Genomic DNA, 19,278 nt, shown 5'->3' on the forward strand with positions numbered 1-19,278 from the left:
ATTTCTCGAGATGAGACAGAATGAAATCTCGATTTTAAATGTCGCCTTTAAATGTATATAATATTCGAAACATAAAGCCCCGAAAAAATTATATTGGTGATAGATAAATTAGATCAATGTGAGAAAATGATCGTGCGAGAGATAAAAAGTTGAAATCTCCGCAACTGACGGGAAATAAGTGAAACATTTTCTAAAATTCACAGAGTCCCTTTTTTCCAAGGAGAGTACTTTTTCATTAAAATTCCAGACAGCACGTAAGAGCATCTTTCTAGCTGTATCATTTGATTTGTCGCGCGCGACAAAGAGAGAGAACACATGGATCGACGAAAGGCGCAATTTTCGCTCGCAACGCCAATTCACCCTGGAGGACAGATGCGGAGGAATTTTCCTTTATTTCGAAAGCCCTTATACGCGTTTATAGGCTAGGCGCGTAAAGCACGTCGACCGGGCGGCGCAAATAAGTAAAGAGGCGGACTGTGCACCTATGTAGATAAGTATGTACCTATCCACGCAATTACATTACACACAAAACGTCGACGACAACTCTTTGTGCCGGCTGGATATCAAAGCTCGAATACTGCCAGCTGAGGTCCTTCCCTCCCTCTTCATCCCTCTTTCTGCCACCCTTCTTCTTCTATATAGCTATATAGCGAAGCAATAGAGTTCTTTGCCTTTCCGTCACTCTATATCCGGCACTCCATTTCGCGACGCGGTTCTTCCGTCTCGGGCAAAAGTAGCCTCCTTCTCATTCATCCGCCGTTTTCCTTCACCTTTTCGCGTCCTCCTACGCGCATCTTCTTCATCCTCGACTTCGCCTCCCTCTCTAGTTCTCTATCTCGCGCGCGCGCTTCTATCCTTCCGCTCTTCTTCGCCCGGGGAAAATAATTTCTTTCATCGCTATCCCTCTTCTTCGATTTCTCTTTATGTACCAGACAATAGAATGTTCCTTTCTCGGAGCACGCGGGCATGCTGATTCGACGAACGACAATAAATCGTCTGCGAAAGACGACGATTTCGACTGACATGATTATTTATTTGTTCGCGCGTATGCTATTTCTCTCGCTATAACATATATTTCCTTAAAAAAAAAAAAAGTTCTTTATATTTCGATCCGGAATATAGCAATTACGAAGGGTGAGGGACAAATTAAAGGGTATATAACTTAAATATGCGCGTCAAAGCTTGAGGTCGTCGACCCTAATTCTCGACAACGTTCCGGAACTTGGAAATCTCGTACCGAATCAATTTGAATTAAGGAGTCCAAGAGAGAGAAGAACGGAAATGGCAACCCATAACGGCACTGGAACCTATGCATGCGAGAAGCAGTTAGCTTTATTGCAGCGCGCGGGAGTTTTTAATATCGCTTTGGCGCGGACGCGTCTGCCAGCTGACAAAAGGAGAAAAAAAGGAGGCGTTAATGGAGAACGTTTTCGCTCTAACGACCGTGGAGAAAAGGAAGGGGGTGGGAACGGGCCAAGACTACGGGACATCAGCCGGGACTGCGTAAAAGGGTGGACGCTGGCGCCTGTCCGCTGCCCACCAGACATGCTCGCCAGACCGTATGGTTTTTATGCGAGGAGAAACGGAAAAAGAGAGGATACGCTAAGAATGCAGAAAATTTTCTCGTTCCAGGGAAGTTGGCGAAGACGCGAGCTTTAATCCGCTCAGATCAGTCTTAAGACCGTTAGCGAATCGTTGCCACCATTTGTTCCTCTATATCCCGCCTCGAATTTTGGATTTTAGAATAACAGATATCTTTCTCTCTGCACCTTCTTCCTTTTCAAATTATATAATTCAGCAGAACATATAGTGAGATTGGAAAATTTTTCATTCCTTACGGAAATGTATTAAACAATTTTAAACAATGTAGACATTTTACTTAGTTAACTCTTCTACTAATTACGAGATTTAAATTAGTATATGAAAGAAAATTTCTATTTAATTATATTTTAAAAACTTGTACGAATTAAACAAAAAATTAATTAAAATTTAGATATAATCTCACTGAAAGCTTCACAATAACTGCAAAACGTTTTAAGTAAGACCAAAGTTCAGATTGTACCAATTAATCCAATTAAGTTTTATTTTTATGGTAAACATATATTTTAAAGCATTTCAAATAACGGGAATTAAATGCATATCCTATATATGCGAGATCGGAAATATATATTTGTTTGATCTTAAAATCCTCCGGCTTTCACCCTCTTAAAATAAGAACGAGGGAGAAAAATTCTTAGTAGAAGAGAGAAGGGGCTTGAGCGGCTGACGGTTTTCGAATCCAATCCTGCTATGCAGATTAATGAAAGTATTCATGGAACTTAGGCCGCTCTTGTTAACTTCTATTTTTTTTTTTTTTTTTTTTTTGCGTCTTCCAAAATCCCCTCTCGGTTTGATCTGTCGATACTGTCAACAAAATCGTCTATATCGTATCTAACTGTACTTTGACAGAACGTCCGATTTTGTCGAACTCTCGACTCACAATCGATTATAAAAAATTATGCATAGTTATATAAATAGATATAAATAGATATGCAAGTTTAGCCCGCAGTGACGTAAATAATAGCTACCGCGCCTACGATTTCCTCGAACCGTTTAGATTCTCGGCTAACTATGCGGGAAATACCTGCTAGCAATTAGTCAGTACGCTAATGTCTTCTAGTTACTTCGACCGCGCAAGAAATTGGCGGTAGAGTAGCGGCATTGTCGAGGAACAAGTAGAGAAGAACGCAGCGTTAATGGGTCTAACGTTGTCACTAGCATTATATACGATAATGAAATATGTTTTTTATACGCTTCACTATTCTTGCGACCGATTTAAAACTAGTAGACGAATAAAGCTGAACGGAAAAAATTTTAATTAATTTCTCTCGAATATTGAAGAATTTTTTATACATGTAATATCTGTCGCGCTGAATTATAATTCCTTTAATATGTTCGACATGTTCGAGATATTCTTAAAAAAGAAAGAGAGAAAAATGAATTCAAATCTCATAAAATGCTGCATAAGCTACAATAAGTTAATTCCAAAATTTTTGACGTCACCGGAAAGAAATTATTTGAAAATATTTCAACGATATTAAAATACAACAGTATGCATTGCTTTCAATTCGCACGCTCAGCTTATACATTCAATTAAAATTCCCTAAACACCCAGCACACATTTGCGATAGCACACCTCGAATTTACTCGTCAGATATGCTTCGTACTCTTTGCTTCGGTCTTCGTTTACATCTCGTTATACGTGCTAGGGAATATTTATTTACACCCTTTCCCCGCCGCAGCATGCTTCTCATACTGCGAGTTTCTCGAAATTATCATTGCTGGCTTGTACCTTCGTATATCCAACATTAGGGTATACCAGAGACGAAAGAGATGCCTCTTACCTTCGTTATCTACATAGACCGCAAAGCATCGAATGAAATTTTCACCTTCGTATGCCGACGCGCGGAAAATAAAGTGAGAAAAAAAAAGGATAAAAACTTACTTCCACGCTGACTTCTTATTGCCGTTCCTGCGATTGCGATCGGCTATTTTACAGCAAACAAAATCATTGCCTCTTACCTACAACATAAAAAGAAAATATACGTTACATTATAATCTATTGCTCTTTTTCTCTACTTACAAAAATGTTTTTCAACTATTTTCTAATCTTAAACTGTATAAACAAATATATTTATACATACATTCGTAAATTTAAACAAATATTTTAAATAATATTTAAATATAAGAAATCTTAATTTATACCGTAGCTAAGTAATTCTTTGAACCGTATTTATTTTTTTTTTTTAATTTATAACCGAGCACTAAAATTGAATCTATGTTATTAATTAATATGGTGATACAATCAATACATGTATGTGTTAATATATATGAATTTCTATCTCTTTTAAAATTCTATTGACTTTTATTAATGCAAATAGTATTTCTCATTAAAAAATTATGCAGAATTTAGAATGTCCATAAGTACATGCCTATGCATTCCATATTGCTTGCAACAGTGTTTCTATGATTTGCTTATTGTAAAAAAAAAAAAAAAAACATGACAACCAATAATTACAGAAACCCATAAAGCAATTAGCGTTTTGCGTATTACATGTTTGATCGATAACGACCAAATATCTTTTTACAACATGCAATCCCGATAATTAACAAGTGCATAATTGTTATTATCAAAAACGGAGACCAATAATGACATATCAAATAAGCAATAAAAAAAAGCAAGAAGGGAAATATACTAAACTCTTTTTTTTTTCTATTCAATAATCACTAGAATGTTCACAATAAGTCTCTGCAATAAGAATAATTAATAGTAGGATATTTAATGTTTTATTTATATACATCATATGTATGATGTAAGAAATAAAGTGCAGATTAAAAACAGATATATAATAAAGTTGGTACAAACCAAAGTTAAAGTAAACTGACGATTTATTAACTAGAAAAGCCACATATCTATTTAAGTTTAAAGCTTTCGCGATGCTAGTGGAGCGATAATTATATTACAAATAAATTATTTCAACATTATAATCTCGATCTCTCACAAGAATCTTAGTATAGACAATTTATACGATATTTCGTAGTATATTTTTGCATATAAAAAGAAATTCTTATTCAGTTCAATATTGTCGATCTGCTAGCACCTATCAACCGAAAGTATCAAAACGCGTTCCGCTAAGTATTAAAACATTATTCGTGAACATTATTCGCGTTGCCGCAGAAACTTCCTCTTAACGTTTCGCGGTAGATAAAATGACTACCACGGGCAACTCCTTAAAGGAAACAGTCGAGCCATCCGTTACGGGAAAAAGCATTCGCGACTCTGCTGATACGTACAAGTAGGCGAGTGGAAGGACAGACTTATTTACCGCCGCGGCGCAGAAGGAGAGAGAAAGAGGGCCATTTGTATTCATATGAAAATATTATCTCGCCGCGCGTCGCGCCTCTTCGGGATCGCTATTCGGTTTGCATAGATACTTATGCATGAAGGCAACATCACTCGGCATTGTTATGCAACCCGATGTAGATCCTCAATATAGATCCACGCTCGAGGTTTCATTCCGATTTGAAGAGCTCCGTACTCCTTCGGAGCATTCAGGCACACGCATACATACATACATATTCACACACACACACACACACATTCTTACACGAGACGGAACTACTATATCGAACTCGTCTCCCTTCATCCCCCTCTTGATCGTATTACCGGCTGTCAAAACGCTAAGATTACTGCTTCTTCATCGCAGATATTGAATTTTAAATGTCTGGCATATGGATCTGTTAACTGTTGCTATATTTCATTTCTTTCGCGTTTTGCGCAAATAAAAGTTTTTGCACTAAATTATCTAAATATTCTCGCATAATAATTTTGTTAGAAAAATAATATTACTCTGATTAATATAAAATAAATATAATTTTTCACATTTTCTCCAATTTATATTCTACATATATAAATTGTAAAATATATTTAGTTTGTAACAATTGTGTAATTTTACATACTGTCGCCTGAAAAATTATGACAAGTACGTGCGTTGTGAATTAAGTCCTTGAAAATCTCTACTATGTATTTCGTCTTGAAAGATTTATAATATGTGCGAGAAGCACAATCTGCGCCAACTTCTGTAGCTAACCAGTTCTTCTTGCTAAGTTTATGATCGTATATTTTGCTGTCAAGATGTAAGAGTCCGATTGCTATCTCGTGTGCTCTACGTAAATAACGTTAAATCTTAAAATTTTTTAACATTGGATAATCTTAGATCTGAATTTTTCAGTTAAAAGAAATATTAAGAAATATATCGAAATTCTAAGAATCGTACAGGAAGAAGATCAAAACGAGAAAGAGAGGAAAATGAAAAAAGTAAAAAATTGAAAAGAGAATATTATTGAAAAAGTGCAAAGTTGTAATGTGAAATCCAATTTATAATTATTGAAAAAAGAAAGTGCTATAATTGCTGTAGAATTCGCATTAACAACATCAACTAAATCGACTATTCGCATCTTACTCCCTTACTTCGTAGATTGCATTATAAATCACGAACCTATCTGCGAGCCCACTTATAATCGAAGGAATTTCTATTATCCGAAGGTATAAAGTATATTAAACGCAATGTCTAATATACTTTGTAATATGCTCGAGAGAGCTTCGTCTGACGAATTCTAAACACACACCATTGAATAAAAAATTCTTACAATGCATTTGTATATTTTTTTACATTTCTTCTATTACAACATATGCCAAAATGGCATATGACAAAAGCAACAAGCTGAAAATGAGATAAGAGATTCGATAACTATTCGTATGTAATATCGTCTAAAATAAATTGTAATATTCGCGGTAATTAATATGCAACTGTGCCCAAGATGCAGCAGCCGTCGCAGTAAGATTAATCATATATAAAGTTCTCCCGATGCTTTCAATGGGGGTATAACCGGTTTCGCTAACCGAGTTGCACGACGACAAAGCAACCCACGCCGAAGATAAAGTGAATACGGAGTGCATATCATAAACATATACTTACATCTCCGCACACATTACCACTGTTTGCACTTCATCGCCCTATACGTTATTATCCAACTTATCTTGTTATAAAGTACATAATCGGGGACGCTTGAGAAATAATCGAGCTTTATAAAACACCGTGACGAACATCCGTCTAACCGAAAAACCTAATTCCTAGTTTCTAAATGCAGAGACAATATTTTAAGCATATACGATCATCGTAGGACATGTGAAAATGCAAACGAATAATTAATATTTTTTGAGAAAAATTGTATACGTCGTGAAATAATACACACGACTATTTCTCCTTTAAAAACCCAACATCACAATATTGTTATTGAACTTATATCGCAATCTACAAGAGCGCGAAGTTAGTCGACCTCGGGATATGCCCGGGTACACCGAGACGTACGAGACGAAATTGGATATCAATTATCCCGGGATGATTATAACGTAAGCCGGGTGGGTCTTGGGCGAGCAAACAAACCGTTAGGATCGTCGGTAATTGGGTGGAAATTATTGCGTTCTCTCTCTACGTATTCGGCTCTTTATCGCTCGCGCTGTTTCGCGCTATCCACCTTCTCTGTCTCTCTCGCTTGTTTAGCAAGACGACGACGACGGCGACGGTGCGGCTATAATTTTCTCTTAGGAAGTAAATTTCATTAATGTAGCTGGCCTAACCGCCGAGAGAGGAGATCCCCTACGCGATAACGATGCCGAAACCGGCTAGAGGCGATTGGCCGGCATATCGACCGGTCATGTAATAAAAACTAGTAGCCATCGACCAATTTTTCTCTTCGCGCAATTTCTTTCACGCTTCCTTCTCTCACATTTTACTGCATGCTCAGTGTAATAATGTCAGCTGACGACGCTAGACGTTCGAATGACAATCGTTACAAATAATTGGCGAATTTACTTATGCAAGCACGAATATTTCGATGAACAATTCAGGCGTGCGTTGGTAAACAGAGAGCTATATATATAAGCGAATGCCCAAAAGTGGGAGAAGGCACAGGTGTGTGCGAGAGACGGCAACATTTATTGGACCCTCGCATGCCAGTAAGCAATCAATAATTACGCGGAGCTGGATTAATGTACAGACTGCGACGAAAGCATTCGCCGATGACCGCGTATTAACCGAGATTTTCATGCAAAACGAATGAAAAAAAAACGCGCCATTTGATATTCTTCAAGATTAAAGTACCTTTCTCAAGGTTAATCGCGCTCCACCAGAGAAATGCATGCGCGATAAGCCGTATCGTGACCGGAGTCATTTTTTTTTTAAACTACAATTCAACCAACAATTCAACTCTAGACCACTGTGTTCGATAATAGCCGTTTACTGCGCAGCGCAACAATTTATTTGTCGTGGGGCGAACTATATTCTATTTTTATTGCTTTAATAACGTATGCGCGATTCGTGCTCCTACGTCAGAATATTATTGTACCGTTATATACAAGAATGCTGAGAATAAAAATGACCACTAAATTATTCAAATCTGTCAAACTTCATTCAATAGAATCAATGAGACATCTGTTATCGAAAATTTATTTTCACGGGAGAGATCGACGATAATTAATGTAAAGTGAAATGACTGCCATTATAAACTCAGGGTTCTTAAGAAATGCAGGATGCCTTTTCTGGATTCTCGCAAAGAATCTTCTTCTTCTTCTTGCGGTCCGTTTTAAAGCGTCCGTCCCATTGAACGTCGTCAAGAACTTATAACAATTCGCAATTGTGAAACTCCTTCCAAAAAAAATTATCAGTAATATAACTATCTTTTAACCAATTATATTTCACAATAATAATTGAAAACAACAATAAAAAATGAAAAACGAGACTAAAATACATGACTACTCTCTAAAAAAAAAAACAAAAATAATAATTCCTGACGTGGTAATCATAGCGTAAATTTGCGAATTAATGCACTGAAAAATGTCAGAGAAGAGAAAATCTATAAAAACATATATACGATATATAGGACGCGTATGTTTATCAAGGATGAAATAAAGACAAATGATCGACATCGGAAAGAGAAAGAGGCGACGTAATAAAAACGACCAGTAGGAAACAGCATCCGGGACAATGTTAAAAATAAGAGCTTGCACGGTACTATTCATTAGATATTCACGCCATATTAAATATGTAATGGCAAGATAAATTGTCTGCTTATATGTGATTATGCCAATTATCGGAGATACTAAGTGTCCGCATTCGTTTACGTTGAATGGCGCTCTGCGTATTTTCCGCACTTTGACGCTGCACCCGACAACGTTTTCAAACCGGTAAACCGCGTATTCGAGGTAATTTCCCGCTTGCACGGGATATATCTGAAAAAGGACGTACGGTTATACGAGAAGGAAATTCTGGAAAAATGTAGACGCGTTATTATTAGACGCGTAATGATTAAATTATTGCGTATCCGATCTGTGAGAGAGTCGCTCTCGCATGAATTGCACGCTCTCGGCTCGCACTCTGAAAACCGCAAAGCACCGGTAACGAAGCTGTAACAAACACCCACCGGCGAAATTTCGCCAATCCTGGTTGAACAAGCGCAAACTTTAGCTATGCTCGCGAAGATAACCAAGCGGTTACATGTTACTGCAAATTACAGCTAAAGATTAAATTATAGATCGCATGGGTGGAGTAGAATGTCTATTGCATGTACCGTTTGACATGTTAATACGCACGTATATATTTATTTAAATGGTACAAGGATAATATATCGAATTGTGTTGATAAAATTACAACGAATTATTCAAAGTTGGTGTAAGAAATTGACATCGTAATACCTTTATATTATAAATAAATGAAATTCTCCCGGTCCATTATTAATTTGTCAAATGTGTCACACGACGTTCGTAATAAAATATGTCAAATATTGCAAATTAGTAATGTGATATAAGTCCACCTGCATTTAACGATTAATTAAAAAAATAGAAGAAATAAAATAAAGAATATAACTTGTAATTGATCAGTCAATCTATGCCTTTCCATTTTTAATAAGCATCATTCTCTCTATGAAATACATACATATACATACTGCTTGTTAACTTTGAGATACGTCAATTCCCAAAAAGAGAAGATATTAAAATTGATAATATTTTATCGAAAATTTTTATTCTGGCTTCACATTTCATTATTTATGTATTTCGAAATAAACGATAAGTATGATATCTCGTTAATACGAGATAAACTGAGATCCTTCTTCGTCGCCGCTCCGATGCATGCAAAGGAACAAGCAGACAGTTTCATGGCAAAAGGGGAGGACACGCCTTCGTCGCCTTTAATGGAATAGCAAATAGTGGCCAGGAAATTTGCGCTTACAAGGCGTCTTCGAGCGCAAGATACAAAAGCACGCAGGAAATTCTAAGCAAAATGGCCGTGTAAGATCCGTTGATTCAATAGAAACTATTTGCGCTGCCATTAGACTGTCCAATGCCGGCGCTATTGCCTGTATACACAAGAGATGGCGACAAAAAAATGCACATAATGACTTGACACTATCGCGACAAAATCTCGAATTTATCTGTTGCAGCAAATCTTGCATTGCTTGAAAGAAAATAATGTTAATATATGTGTAGAATTTCATTTATACTATTTCATTTCTACCTGTCAAAAAAGCCTGACAATATCAATAATATTCAAATTTATGATATAATATTTCAGTATGATAAAAAATATATGTATGTACAATTTTTTTCTAAATTATAATCAACTCTATAATAGATAAAGATCTGTGCAGAAAATACTCGGTAATAAAATTAATCGCGGTTTATTTCGTTCGAATGTAAAAGCGTTCCATTCAAGCGTAATTATACAATTTCGGATGAATTAACGTTCACGGCATCGTTGCACCGGATCATCTAATTTCCGGTTTCCATCTTGGTGACGTCTGCGGCGTCCAAAATTACGTTCCTCTCAAAGACGACGGTGTATGCTAGCCATATCTGTGCGCATATTGTCTCCCACCCACACTATGAAGCACAATTTCCGTTCTACTTCCGGAAATGGGTCCATTGTCCGATGTAATCGGAAGACAACAATATCGCGGTCGATGTATCTATCTATCTCTCCCTCCTCTCTCTCTCTCTCTCCCTCTCTGTTTCTATGCACAGATTTACCAATGCAAATACGTATTTGTGCACATATGTATATGTGATATCGAGCTACCAGCGTAGACATATATATCTATACTGAAACATACTACACGGACATAACGTGCTCATTTCAGGTTAATCAAAAACTGCTAAATGATGTATGTTATTTTAAATAGGGAAATTAAATCAAAATAAAAATAACAATTTATCTGATTATTTAAATATATTCTATCTTTATAATATATGTTAACTCTCATTAAAAATATATATATTGTCAGTGCAGCTTGTAATTTCCTACACACATGCGGTATAATATATGAGAATGTGTAATTTTATAAAAAATTGCATTTTAGTGTACAGAAATAATAAAACCACGTGTTTTATGAGACGTGCGGCCGCTGTAATCAAAACTCATATTAATCATTTAACTGTCGACTATTATGTGACATCATGCGACAAACAATTTATCAGCGGACAATTTGTTCGGTCAATTGTATCGAAATATCTTCAAACGGAACTTCACTTGCGTTATGAAAGCGTATAATGGATAATCAAAGCGTAATTCGCGAGTCGTATTTCCTCTACGTAATTAATGCTCGTTTTACACTCCCGCTAATGAGGAAAATAATCGAGACTATATATACTAATGAGACGCTTCGTATAAATACGCAGACGTATTCATGTCTAGGAACGATGCGATCTGAATCCTCCGTATTTAGGATCTGCCTAGAGCGCACACGTGTTTAGACGTATACGAGGCGATTGCGCGTATCACACACACAAAACATAGTGTATCAGTTCCTGGATACATGTGAACGTGTCGTCAAGCGCGTGCAGCTTGATGCATGTGAATGCATATCCGGATCATGAGTAAATTAGTGTGAGAATTAGTGTGAGAATTAGTGTGAGAATTAATGCGCTATGCGCATGAACATACGTGACAGAGACGCGTACTGCTTGTTGCATAACATTAACCCCCATGTGTATTCCCGCCTTGTAAATTCGCTGTAACGATTGCGGTGGCTACATGCACTAATGGAGGCACAGAGTACGGTAATAGAGAGAATTATACAGATAGGTTAATGAATTGAGGAAGATAAGCGCTATTACCCTGTGTACAATGCGCGACTCTGATAGGAACCATTGTTGTATGTGAAATAAGATCCGCCGTGAATTATTCACGGTGTTCGAATAAAAGGGTGGTCAAGAGCGAGCGTGATGCGTCGAGGAAATAGGGACGAGAATGTTTATTTACAAGAATTGTAAAATCGGTTCTTTTTTTCACATCCGTTCGCTCCCGCATTGCAAATTCGCGTGATTCGCGCATGGACTTAATTACATGCAGCGTATATATCGTATATATTAGCGGGCAATATTATTTTCAATTATACTTATGCAAAAATACGCGCACGCACGCGCGAATAATGATATATTTAATTTAAAATATTTAAACATAGATAAATACAAAAATTAGATATGAAAAAGAAACAAAATAAATAGAGACAACTACGAGCTATAAGTCTTTTAAGTGTACGAATAATATATTTAACATGAAATTTATTAGATTCGTAAGTGTATCAAACATCGCAAAAAACTGCATAAATAATGCATTCGTGAGTCCAAGCAAAGAGACACGCCTTGTAGTTAATAATTGTCCTAATTTTCCCAAACTAAGATTATATAAGAATAGACACGTATTGATTACGTGACACGAAAAAGATTCCAAGCTATGTACTCGAGAAGAGAACTCGATAAATTATACGTCTGCAAATTATTTCACATTCTTCTTAAATTTCAGCATTTTTTCATAAGAAGATTAATGATTAATCTAATGAAATTGATCATAGTATCGAAATATATCTCGAAAACGTGTGATTTAAGGCGATCCATCCGTATAGCCGTGTAACGCAATATACCGATACCTATTGCTATATGCATATGAGGCGTAAAGGGATGTACTAGACGAAGCTAACACGTAATACATATGTATGCATATATCGCGTATGTACGTGTAAGCGTAATTATACATACAAGAATACACACATACACGAGAAAGGCAAGTCACGGTCGCACCTGCTCGCCGTACTGACAGTAGGCGCGTCCTATTGGACAACGCACCGGTCGAACAGACGGATGGACAGACGCGCATATACCGGTTATTGTCCTGTCCCAGGAAGAAGCAGAGAGTGCGCTATCAGCTTCGTTAGCACTCGATTCCTATCGAAGGATGTTTCCTACACAATCTCCATCACTTGTCCATCATATTTCTCTTCTTCCCTCCTTCCTTCCCGCCCTCTTTTTTCCTACCCCTGTTTTACTCTTCAGTCAACTACTTGCGAAACGTCACGTCGCATCGCGGCCTGTCTGTTCATCGCGTAAGCAAATATGAGGGAAAAAACACACCGGTCATTATGATGGAGAAAAATTTTCCGCAAATCGAAATCAATGCAAAAATAATTCAGTTTATAATGTAATATCTAACAGTAGATATACATATAAATATCTCTCTTTTTGCCAATTTATATTTCTGTATTAATAAAAAAATCAAAGTATACTTTTTATGACGAGATATTTCGGGTACAAGATTAAAATGTAATGCAATAATATATACACACAATTGAAATTCAATTATATTATTGCCCGCTAAGAAATTTAAAATTTTGGCAATTCACAAAATCTGAAAAAAAATATAATATTCCCCTGTACGCTATGCACTAATATGCCATAATAAAATTTCATTATTCCAGTGAACGTCGATAAAATGTAATTTTCACATGTAATAAAATCTAATTAAATGCCTGGCTAATACCTGTCCCTATATGGATAATCCAGTACCGATAACGAAATTTCAATACATCAGTAAATCCAATTTCGAAATTTAAGGTAATCAACTCCAGCGAAGTTGTAATATTTCATTGTATAAAAAATATCGGACAACCTCTTTTTATATAATTTTGAAATCGTATTTTGAGAAATAAAATTATCAAACATTTGAAAAAAAAATCGCCTATTATAGGCGAAAAAATGTATCGCGATGAAAAAGGATACGAAATCTTATAATTCCTAAATTCGTCAATGTTCAGATTTAATTAAAATAATAATCTAAAAAATATATATATAGAATCATTTTTGCTCGCATCGAAATGTTTCATAATAAAAAGTATAATTTGATTTTTTATTAATACAGAAATATAAAATATATTCACGTTAAAATCGCAAATAAAAACCAGATGGGTGCAACATATTATAATGTATCGCGCCACATGATACTTTTGTAATAATTGATTATAATTTATAATAATTGTTGAATATATATTGCAAAAAATACCTTATTAAGAACTCACGGTTGCGTGAGAATTACCATAATCTATATGTTGTCTTTTTTTCGATAACAGCTTTGCTAGATAAGCAAGCGAACGGCTATATAAATTGCGATCGTGAAGGTGCATCTCGCGGCAAAAGACAACTGGCCTCGTAAAGTGTCGTTACGGAAGATACCGCGGCAGATGGCCAGGCCTGCGACTTTACAAACGTGTACGCAAAGAGTTCATACGCGAATACCAGTTTCAAATGTATGACGATTAACATTTCCAAGTCTGGGCGCGCGCAAACATCTAAAGATACATTTTACGTCGAAGAGACTGCAGTCTCGTGATAAACTATGACTCTCGATGCAGTGTGCGATTTGCCCATTCTCCGCTTAATTTATCATTTAATCGGCTGCGCGGTATTAAACAGGCTTATTTGCCATGCTTTAATGAAACTGTGTGCAAGATTATGACAGCCAGGCTTTACACTGTTAATGGTATATTTACCTCGTGAAACTTATGCTTCCCCTATACTTTGTAAATTAAAAGCCATCCGAGTAAAAGGAACACATGGCGGATATTCACACTTAATTAATAATTATCGCACTTCTGAAGTCGCATACAACTTCAACGAGAGGTGAAATAAATAATTTTAAATGTATAAAACTTTCAAGTTTTCAATTATAAAACTTGTACAATTAAAATATTAAATAATTAATATTAAAATGATCATATTATACTCTCGTTGCAGACTTTAGAAAGTGCTATATCGTGTTTCGCGTTCATATATGCTTTTCTGAACGACTTAAGTCGGTTAAACGCACGCTAGGTCCTAGCGAATCATCAAAATGATGGATCTATCCACATTATCTTCAATCTGCCAGATGGAGAATCACTCGTTAGCCGCTCGTTGTTTGCAATTAGGGATCCCTCATAAAAAGATTTTGACGTGGTAATTATCACCTCGGTTAGAGCCACCTTGTGCAACCGTTGCGCATAGACGTGATCAGTTTGCGGCTGCACCGAATCGGTATATACTTGCCTACTTCATAAGCTGCCACAAATTACAGTTTTTGGGATGGAACGGTGGCTCGACTTTGCATAAAAAATTATACGGTCATTCGAACCGAGAAGTGCTTCCATCCTATTTGACTTAAAACCACTACACGCGTGATTCTACGCGCATGAGAAAAGAAAAAGAATACGCACAGTCGGGCCGAACGATCCATTCGCTCGGGCCGCTCGTTAAGAGATGGGAGAAACGATATATAGCTCACGGTGATGGGCACGACTAATTATTTCCACGGTTTATCTTCCGGCTTTTCTACACCAGCATAGCCATATTTTTATTTTATATCTCGACGCATCGTTCGAATAAATTCTTATTCCCTAACAACGCCTGCTGTGAGAATTTCATGGATAAAATACTTTTTTTATAATGCGACTATAAATTTAATTTCTAAAATATGATCAACGTCAAATGTATGTATATTGAGGAGTTTCATTGTTCTGTTTTCTTTTTTAATTAAAAATTTATAAATACTAATAAAATGAGAACACTTTCAAAAATGTTACTAATTTACATAAGATTCTTTTCTTTTATTTTATCTATTTAGTGTAAATATTTTTAAAGTGGAGAGAAAATATATACAACAAAATAATGAGAGATTAAAATTATAAGATATCTTCGCACAAAGATAATTTTATTTATAAAATTATAATTATTTATATTCAAGCGTTTTCTTTTCGAAAACTATTGCCGATAAACAAAGCTGATATTACGAAGATGTATTACGTATATTATTTCTATTTCTAAAAATATTACGTTTAAATGCTACTGAATAAATATCCGTTCTCTGTAGAAATGTATATTTACCGAAACTATTTGTATAAGATATATGTGTTTTGCTTACCAAGAATTCGGACAAGTTCAAATTAGAATGCATTTTCCGTCGTCATGTGTCTACTTTGTACAAAATCCATTATCTCGCGACACAAAATGTACGATGAATACTCTCGGTATAACCGCGTTTTGAGAAATGACAATATGACTGGCTTCATACTGAGTGGTCTCCTCATATAAATCGTCGCATAGTGTGTGACGGATGTTCCCGTTTCCTCATCTTTCCATCATTTAAACCGAGAGGCGGCGGCAAGTCTACCACGATGCAATAAATACAAACGAACGATACCGGAGATTATGCGTGCATCTGCGACCAGCAATTTGGTCGCGACGTACCGACTTTGATCTATTTTGGGTGTCGAGCTTCGACCACACCGAAGACCTCGAGCGACCCATCTGCAAAATATGCAGAAACACTTCGATTCCACGTAGATCAATTTTTAGTCACGTATATGAGTCATTATTGCGTCTTCTAATTCCGGTTTGGCAACGGAGCAAAGTTATTATTTTATACATGCATGCGTACGTGTCAACAGATGGAAAATGTCAATGTAAGTTTATATGTTATTTTTCCAACTTTTAATTAAATATAAAATAATGTCGAAAAAAAACGCATATACTAATTTTTCGCGAAGAATATTGCAACAAAAAATAACAAATAAATTACCATTAATTTTTATAAGCAAAATCTTTTACTATAGATTTAATTAAACATTCATTATTTTACAATCATATTATACCATATGTATATGTAAATTTTATTAAAATAGAATTGTTTGTGCTTATATGTTTCGATAATTAATTCGTGAATGTAATTATCACCTTATTCCGCTATCTTCCTTTATTGCTTATAGAAAGGAGGAAAAGAAGAAATAAATGAGATAAAAATACGTGAATAAATGGCAATGTGCGGATGCAGCTGCTTTATCACCCTGCTTCGCGCATAATATACTTACCATACATGCGTTTCTTTTCTCCGCACTGTAATGGCGCATGTACACGAAACGATTAATGGCAGTGAAACGACTTTATTACAACAGGCAGCACTTCGAGGTGGCCCACCGGTAAATGACGTCCGCGAATGCCTAATTAATATCTAGGTCACAAGACGGAGGAGTGGCTTTAATTACCCGTGGCTACTGGCGGGCCAATGATAAATAAGCGTCTTATTCTGTATGCCAAACCTCATGAGGCTCGAGCCTCAAAACGCGCCCTTTATTCAAGTCCGTTCAAGCCGAGGCACTTTGCCAAGAAATGCCTCGAAAGAAAAATAGATAAATAAGGTACTGATGTCTTGATAAATGCAGTCTATTTCGCACAAAACAGAATCGTTGAATACTACTGCAAAATAAAATCCAGACGAGAAATATGAATTTAAGAAATTTATGTTTTAGAAACAAATTCGAATTTCACCCCAAAAGCTACATGATAAATATTAAAACTGGAATAAAAGTAATTTAAATATTATAGGGATTTATTTATAAAGAGAATTGTTCGATCATTATTTATAAAATCACATTCTAATATTAAAAAAAGTGATTTGAAAGAGTAATTTTCTTTTCTTCAAGTATATAATAAATGTTTTGCACAAAACATAATATCATTTCACAAAAATAATGCCATTCAAGATATTGGATATGGAGGAACGCGAAATTATTTGGAAGAAGAGAAAGCGATCGTACGAGCCAAGAAAAGCAACGAGTCGCAAGATGGGAGGTTTGGAAATCAAGACTTGATGGATGCGACTTCGGGGGTGGATGTGGGAGTGGCAAGAGGGTGCGCGGGTAACGCGCCTTAAATCTGACTCGTGGAATTCTCTGATACGTGGCTGCGTTCCTGGCGTTCCTATACGCTCACACGTACGAAAAAACCCTCAGCAAAATATTCTTTCTCGACCAACCACCATGTAGCTCCTCAGACATGCGTGCTATCAAACTACATGCATGCCGATACACTGCTGCAATACGGTGCAGTAAACATATTTCAGCTCGATATATCAATAAGGTTTGGAAATGTCACCTTACATCGTTTTTCATACAAGAGCGTATATCGCATACTCTAAAATTATAACTTGCGCATTAAACATGTACTAAATAATTTTCATTTTTTTTTTATATAAATGCATTGTTATACTCATACATGTAATAGACTGTATACTAATACAATATGCTTGTTGTGATTACAATCAATTACTCATATGGTGTAATTAATAACTCAGTTCTCTTGGATAATCTGAATTGAAATGGAAAACATAGAAAGGAGTATTAGAAACTCGGAATAAAAAATTGCAATCTTCTTACATACGAATGTTAGACTTTTGAGGCATTCTGAGGCTGCACTAATGCTACAGCTATTCCTCGAAACTTTCGAAATAAGATGACGCCCGGAACCCAACCTGGGAGAGTAAATCGAGGCGTATGCTAAAATGAGACTATACAAAGTACCATTTCATAAATCTTACCCGGCAAAGCGTGCGTCGCGAGAAAAAGGTCGAGAAGGGAAAGAAAGCTGTTGATAGATGAGGAATACTCTTGATAAAAGAGGGACCGGCAAGGAGTGCCGCGAGACAGGGGGTCGAGCATTATTTCGGAACTGCTGCATGATATTATAAACCAGGCACCGACACATTAAAAGTTTACGTTAGCCGGTAGGTATATACGCTCTGAACGAAGCGTTTAGACCATATTGTTTCTCTTGCACAACGAATGCATGAAATATCATCTCATAAATAACTTTATCTCCCTCTACAAATTCTTTTAGGGGGAGTATAGAACCTTTTCCATTTTCATTTAAATTTTACATAAGAAACTACTATGTGCATTTAATAACAATTATAGAATTTTTATTTAATTTCTCTTACTTTTGATTAGTTATTTTGCAAGAATTTTTAATTCTGTTATTTATTAAAATATGAAAATTAATTTTTTTTTTGCTTCTGTAACTGTATTATAATTTGCGACGTATTTGTATATTAAAAAAGGACAAAGAAAAATTATTTATAAGATAATATCACGGATTTGCTGTGCAAGAGAAACAATATGGTCTAAACGCTTCGTTCACAGCGTACCTACCTACTGGTTAATGTAAACTTTTAATACTCGACTGTGAAGGAATTGCTCCGCCGTCGCTCGTGTATAAGCAGCGTGCGTTGACTGGGTATTGCGAGGAGGGTAAAACAGCGGAAGAAAAAGGGATAAGGGAACAATATATATCAGGAGAAGTTGGCAGAAGGGCGAAGGCTTCTGCAAGAAAGTGGCGAGCTTCGTCAGCCCCGTTTCTTTTTTACTCCGAAGCCAAGGAGAATCCCGAATAATCCGCCTGCAAGGATTATCCCATCCCTCGTTGATGCCCCTGTTTCATATAACTTCGAATAATCGTGAACTCTCCGTCACGTCGAAATAATTCGATCTCACCTTAAAACAAATTTTTGCTTGTCTTGCCAAGACATGATTCTCCCGCACAATTTT

The 19,278-nt window shown here is 36.1% G+C and overlaps 1 protein-coding gene and 1 long non-coding RNA gene across 3 annotated transcripts in view; both read right to left on the minus strand.

Moving 5' to 3' along the window:
- MESR6 (misexpression suppressor of ras 6) overlaps nt 1-19,278 on the minus strand; it is a 593,526-nt gene that overhangs the window by 446,888 nt on the left and 127,360 nt on the right. The gene's annotated exons all lie outside the window — the stretch shown is intronic.
- The window catches only part of LOC114930575 (uncharacterized), a 55,962-nt gene that overhangs the window by 32,569 nt on the left and 4,115 nt on the right, over nt 1-19,278 (minus strand). For both annotated transcript variants that reach the window (XR_014925116.1, XR_003819480.2), the window contains one exon: nt 3,485-3,561. This is a non-coding gene — a long non-coding RNA (uncharacterized LOC114930575). The remainder of the gene's footprint in view (nt 1-3,484; nt 3,562-19,278) is intronic.

This window comes from Nylanderia fulva, unplaced genomic scaffold (genome assembly GCF_048542155.1).
Source record: "Nylanderia fulva isolate GAGA-0341 unplaced genomic scaffold, ASM4854215v1 Scaffold30, whole genome shotgun sequence".
Classification (NCBI taxonomy): Eukaryota; Metazoa; Arthropoda; class Insecta; order Hymenoptera; family Formicidae; genus Nylanderia; species Nylanderia fulva.